Source organism: Trachymyrmex cornetzi, unplaced genomic scaffold (genome assembly GCF_001594075.2).
Source record: "Trachymyrmex cornetzi isolate Tcor2-1 unplaced genomic scaffold, Tcor1.1 scaffold1716, whole genome shotgun sequence".
Taxonomy (NCBI): Eukaryota; Metazoa; Arthropoda; class Insecta; order Hymenoptera; family Formicidae; genus Trachymyrmex; species Trachymyrmex cornetzi.
The window spans coordinates 33,622-40,273 of NW_017296328.1; the positions used below are offsets into that span (position 1 = coordinate 33,622).

The following is a 6,652-nucleotide window of genomic DNA, read 5'->3' on the forward strand; positions in this document are numbered from 1 at the left end:
AAGGGCATCGAAAATGTGGAAAATCGCTATACCAAGTGTATCGCCCTCGAAGGCAACTATGTTGAGGAATAAATATAACTTTGCCCAAAAAATGCTTGTTTTCATTAAAAATCCCGGGACTTTTCAGCCCATGTAGTATATCTGGATATATATATAACATTACATATATGTATATAACACATAACAATGTATTAAATATATTTACACTGTTAGAAATGTTCTTAAATTTCATTACATTTTAAGTTGCACAATTTGAAATTAATTTCATGACATTACATCAAATTTAATGTATTTATAATTAAAAAGTACATTTGTGTACATATACATAAAATTTAATGTATTTTTCATGAAAATTTATGAAATTTAATGTACTTTTCATAAAACTTTATTAAAAGTACATTAAATTTCATAAATTTAATGTGCACGTTCATTACATTTAAGTAACATACTGTAACTTAATTTTCAGTTAAATCATTCATTACTTTTAATTTCATTCATAAACACGAGCTTTATTTACATGTAAAGGAAGCTCGTGGTTACATTTCTAATAGTGTACTATACAATAATTATAATCTTTCATATAAGAGGTACATAAGTAAGCGAATATCGACATAAGAGGTGTGGCTCAGTGGAAAAGTGGCAGCCTCGTAGAGCAAACATGGAGATCAGGCCTCGGTTCGAATCTCAACAGGAGCGGAGCTGATTTTCTCGTGCTATCGGTTATGCCTTACGACGAGTAATTTCGAGTGGTGAAAACGTGCAATGTGAGTGACGAGTGCTAAATGAGTATTTTGCACTGGTATAAATTTTTTCACTCAAATTTACGTTTTTACCACTCAGATATACTCGTGTCCTGCATGAGTGCAATCCGTTTTAACCACTCATTTTTACGAAAAAGTTCCTGTTTGCGACCTAAAAACGGAGTCATACTCACTGAGTAAAATGCACGTTTCCACCACTCAAATTAACCGTTCGCGCGGGCTAAAAACGGGTGAAAATTTTTTATAAAGGGAGCGTTTGCAATTGCAAGGAATTTATTTCTGAATAAATTTTTTATTTTAAATGGTAAGTTAAAAATTATTAAAGCTTTTGTATGTTAAAAAAATATAAATTCCAAATTAAATAAAAGAATTTTAGTACAAAGTACAAATCAATAGATAGAGATACTATATAAAATTTATTATTATTAAATAAAATTATTAAATAATTAAATAAAATTACATATTGTTTTACTGTATATGTACCCATAACAACTACATATTACTTTAATTAAATTGCAGAAAAAAATATGAAATCTATTTCGGAATGACAAATCTATGAATAATATGCAAACATAATACTTAGTTAGCAATACACGGAAATCTATGACAAATAATATTATGTTACACGGAACATGTATATTGTATGTGTGATGTCCTTGTATAAAATAAATACAAATTTAAGAAACCATGAAAAAGGAAAGTTAAAAAGTAAACATCTCTACGTGGCTCAAAGTGGGCGTGTTCAAACGCATGATGAATGTCACTGTCACTCTGGAAACATATGTTTCGCTTACATAGGTACTGAAACGCAACCAATGTTTGTCTACCAACCAACCCGCTAATTATCGGCACCGTTGTCGCTGGCTTTGTCGGCTCCGACACTTTATAGAAATGTGGATCTTTGATTTAATTTCCACAGGCCAAGAAGCATATGTTGTACATTATGTTTCTCTTTGCTGAAGAGACATACAGACTTCTAAATTGTCTTTAAAAACAGTAACCTTATTGTATTACAATAACAATAAATTCGTTAATTTATATATCAATAATAAGAATTAATATAGAGAAACATAAATTAGTAATCTTAAACAGTTTAGCTGGATCTTAAATGCCTGTATGATTCTGTGAAAATTTATATATTATGCATATGTATTCCTTTGCAACGCGCGCCGAAATGATTTTTTGATCTTGAAACACTAACTCTACTAAACAACCGCAATAATATCACGAGTTAAATTGACTAGCAATTTAATAATTTGATGCTTTTTTCGCATTTTCGAATGATCTTAATAATACTGAGTGACATATTAAAATTTGTAAATAATTAATTTTTATTGCGAAAAATATTATCTCGGCCGGGAATCGAACCCAGATCTCTTGTTTTCCGGACGAGCGTCCTAAGCCTTTAGACCACCGAGGCTTTAGTAATATTCTTCGCAATAATTGGCATATAAAGCAACAACGTCTATTTAGGCGACGCAAATAAACAAAACAATATAATATATTATAGGACCGTACATGTGATAACATAAACTGGAAATCAATGCCTTAAACGATCTAGCTGGATCTTAAATCCTTGTATAATTCTGAGTGAATTTATATATTGCGTAATACGTATGTAGTCCTTTGAAATGCGCGTCAGAGGATAACATTTCAATTCTTGACGAAGAACCTTGCTACAAAAAACGTTTGATCTCAAAAATTCTTCATATTAAAAAACAAGATAACAGTCTCAATCGTCAGACAGATACAGAGGGTCTACACAAAGCATACATACCTATTATAAACACAATTTGACTTTGTGGCACTATTATTTACCATTTATTACCTTAACAATCACACATGACTAATGTCAAACTATCTTTCTTTTATATGCGTCATATGTGGGACAAACTCGTAGATTATTAAAAACTAGAATTTCTGAACACAAAAACCATCGAACACAAATCGGAACACGAATCAACAATCCGTGATTACAAACCATAGACTTGACTACTCGCACGATTTCGATTAGGATAATGTGATAATCTTGGACGAGGAAAAAAATTATAATAGACGCTTGATTCGTGAAGCTATTCATATTAAGCAACAGATTAATGGACTAAATCTACAAATAGAATCAGATTTTCTTGACAGCCGTTATTATGAAATTGTTAAGAAAAATCATGTTCCTTCTTGACCTATTATTAATATAAGAACATTTGTTTTTATATTGTCTTTCCGTCGTCATTATTGCTTTAACTCTCAACCGACATAGTCACGAAATTTTATTTCGCTTCAATATAATTTTCATTTGTCACAGCAGCATTAAAAAATCTCTTCGTATCATTCTCATTTAAGTTAAGATATTGTACAACACATTACTCGATTCCTAACGATAAATTTGCACTGTATCATTTTCGACATAATACAATTCTTTATATTTCACCTTATTCAATTTTAATTTGCACATTATATTCAGCTATTATATATTTCGTCTCTTGTATATTACATTATGTATATTTAACACAATGCTATTTTTTATATTTTTCATAATTTATATCTTTCATGTTTTTTTTATATATCTTTCAAAAAATTTTTTATATCATTTTTTTATATCTTGTATATTACATTCTGTACTTTTAACATGCTATTTTATACTGAGTACTATTAGTACTTGTTTTTCATACTCTTCTGACAATTGTAGATTAATATTAGATGGCTTATCAGATGACAACACATTGTTTGGAAGGCATTTTAATTGTATATGACTGGCGTTTATACATTGGTTTATCTAACAATCAACCACTGTTATAATACTCCTAATTTATGGACTTTTTCTTGTTCGCAACTCTGATTTCTGCAATAATTAGATGACTATTAGGCAAGACATCATGCGCTGTTCACACGTAATTATAAGACATTCGCTGTCATTCGGTATATTTAGGGTAAGTCGGGGGAATACGCCACACTTAAGCGAAATTAGATTTTTTAGTAATTATTTGTACAATTTAAAATAACTTTACATACTGATCTTTTTCTTCCATCCTTTATCTATTATTTGTGTATAATTGGAATCGAATATATTCATTTTTTGTTATTAAAAATAAAGAAATACGAAAGTGCCGAAAAATGGATAATATGCCACCATGTGGGGGGGTAATATGCCACATACAAAAAATACTAAATATAACATTTATTTTGTTTTTTTTATTGAAAGAACACATTATTAATGATTTTTGTGATGAAAATAAACATTTGTAACATAATATAGGTAATATAAACAATATAAGGATATAAGTAATAACTTCGATAGATTAAGTTATACAACATGTAAAATAAACTTTGAGACACATTTTTAATAGCATAAACATATCTTTCTACGAACAATCCTCGTGAATCCATCTACTGCAACAATTAGATATTATTCAATTACATTTTAGGCCATTTTTAAAAGTAAAAGTATGTAATGTGTAAGTATGAAACGTATAAATAAATATTTGTTTTACTTTATATTTACATAGTGTTACAAGTAGTCTAAGTTCTAGTAATCAAGAAAATTCAATTCATTAAAATGGATTAAAAACCTTATAAAAATTTTTCACCATTTTTAGCCTGTTTTTAGCCCGCGCGAACGGTTAATTTGAGTGGTGAAAACGTGCATTTTACTCAGTGAGTATGACTCCGTTTTTAGGTCGCAAACAGGAATTTTTCCGTAAAAATGAGTGGTTAAAACGGATTGCACTCATGCAGGACACAAGTATATCTGAGTGGTAAAAACGTATACATTACGAGTATTTTTGAGTAGTAAAAACGTAAATTTGAGTGAAAAAATTTATACCAGTGCAAAATACTCATTTAGCACTCGTCACATTACACGTTTTCACCACTCGAAATTACTCGTCGTAAGACATAACCGATAGCACGAGAAAATCACCTGTCGAGATTCGAACCGAGGCCTGGTCTCCAAGTCTGCTCTACGAGGCTGCCACTTTTCCACTGAGCCACACTCCTATATCGATATTCGCTTACTTATGTATCTCTTGTATGAAAGATTATAATTATTATATAGTACACTATTAGAAATGTAACTACGAGCTTCCTTTACATGTAAATGAAGCTTGTGGTTATGAATGAAATTAAAAGTAATGAATGATTTAACTGAAAATTAAGTTACAGTAGTTACTTAAATGTAATAAACGTGTACATTAAATTTATGAAATTTAATGTACTTTTAATAAAATTTTATGAAAAATACGTTAAATTTCATGAAATTTCATGAAAAATACATTAAATTTGATGTAATGTCATGAAATTAATTTCAAATTGTGTAACTTAAAATGTAATGTAATTTAAGAACATTTCTAACAGTGTAATTATATTTAATACATTGTATATGAGTTATATACATATATGGAATGTTATATATATATCCAGATATATATAAACACACACACACACACACACACGCACACACACACACACACACCTCAAAAAGACATTAGACATTAACATTTTACATATTTTGATTTTGAATGATTAATCAATTGATTTAATTCATTATTCTGTGCATAAAAATATTGAAGTACAAGTGTTAAAAATAGTTCATGAAACATTTATATCTGAATAAAGTGTAATATATCTCATAAACTATTAATATGTTGACAAGTCTATCTTAATATTTTTGCATGCAGATTAGGAAGATCATTTCAAATTAAACAATTTTTTTCTAAATATATTTTATATTTAATGTGATTACCCTAATCCCAAAAATAATTAAGGGACGTGAGAAATTAAACTAGAACTCTGATGTGTATGCACACACACAAACACGCGCGCGCGTGAATATATTACAGATATATATAACCATTGATAAATTAATTGTTAAAATAAAAATAAAATTCATACAATAATAATTCATTATTATTACTAATTTATTAATATACATATATATGTGTGTGTATATATGAATAATATATACATTTTTTTTAACATGGCCGGAGACACTACCGGGTCTCTTGATATATACAGTAATAAATAATGAATTATTATATAATTTCTATTTTAATTTATTTGAAACCGTACGATATAGTAATTAATAAATAATAAGTAAAAATGTACGAGTAAAAGAGAAAGGTCGTATTAAAGTGTTCTCACTCATCAGCTGAAAACGGACGATTCACTCAAAAATACTCGCGTATACGTTTGTCGTTCATCAGCGGAAAAACGAGTATTGAAAACGGACAATCTCCCCCCTCAAAAATACTCATTGCATACTCATGTATACTCACTATCGTTCCTTCATGATACACTACGAGTGCTTGCGAGTGCAAGAAACGAGCAAGAACGGGCTAAAAGCGGGCTAAAAACGGGCTAAAAACGGTCCATATGAGGTCTAAAAACGATGAAAAATTTTTATAAGGGAAACCATTCTCTATTCAGAATTTTGAATTGAGCAGTAAATTAATATAATACAATAATAAGCAAATAAATAAACATTTAAGTTTATTTATTAAGTATTTGTCAATACGAATATCCTGTCACAACGGAATTATGCGGCAAAACGTTTGTTTATAGCGCCCTAACCTATAGGGTAAAAGCAAGGATTATGGAATAGCTTTTTTTAAATTAACATTGCTCTGATATAAATGCATATGAAGACTTTAAATTTACACAGAACTCTTGAGGAATATGTTAGCTACAACATCCAATAAATGAAAATCGCCAAAATTTAAGTCCAACGTCAATATTAACAAAAAAAGTCAAAAGTGAGAAAATGGGAGGTCTAAAAAATGGGATGTAATATGAAATAACGATGAAATTTTGACCATAGTAATAAATAACACAATAAATGAAGTCCAAATTTGTTTATTTATATAAACTGATCAAGAAAAATAGAAAACTGTTCAATT

The 6,652-nt window shown here is 29.1% G+C and overlaps 1 protein-coding gene across 2 annotated transcripts in view; it reads right to left on the bottom strand.

Moving 5' to 3' along the window:
- LOC108759167 (paired box protein Pax-1) overlaps positions 1 to 6,652 on the bottom strand; it is an 86,214-nt gene that overhangs the window by 16,297 nt on the left and 63,265 nt on the right. The gene's annotated exons all lie outside the window — the stretch shown is intronic.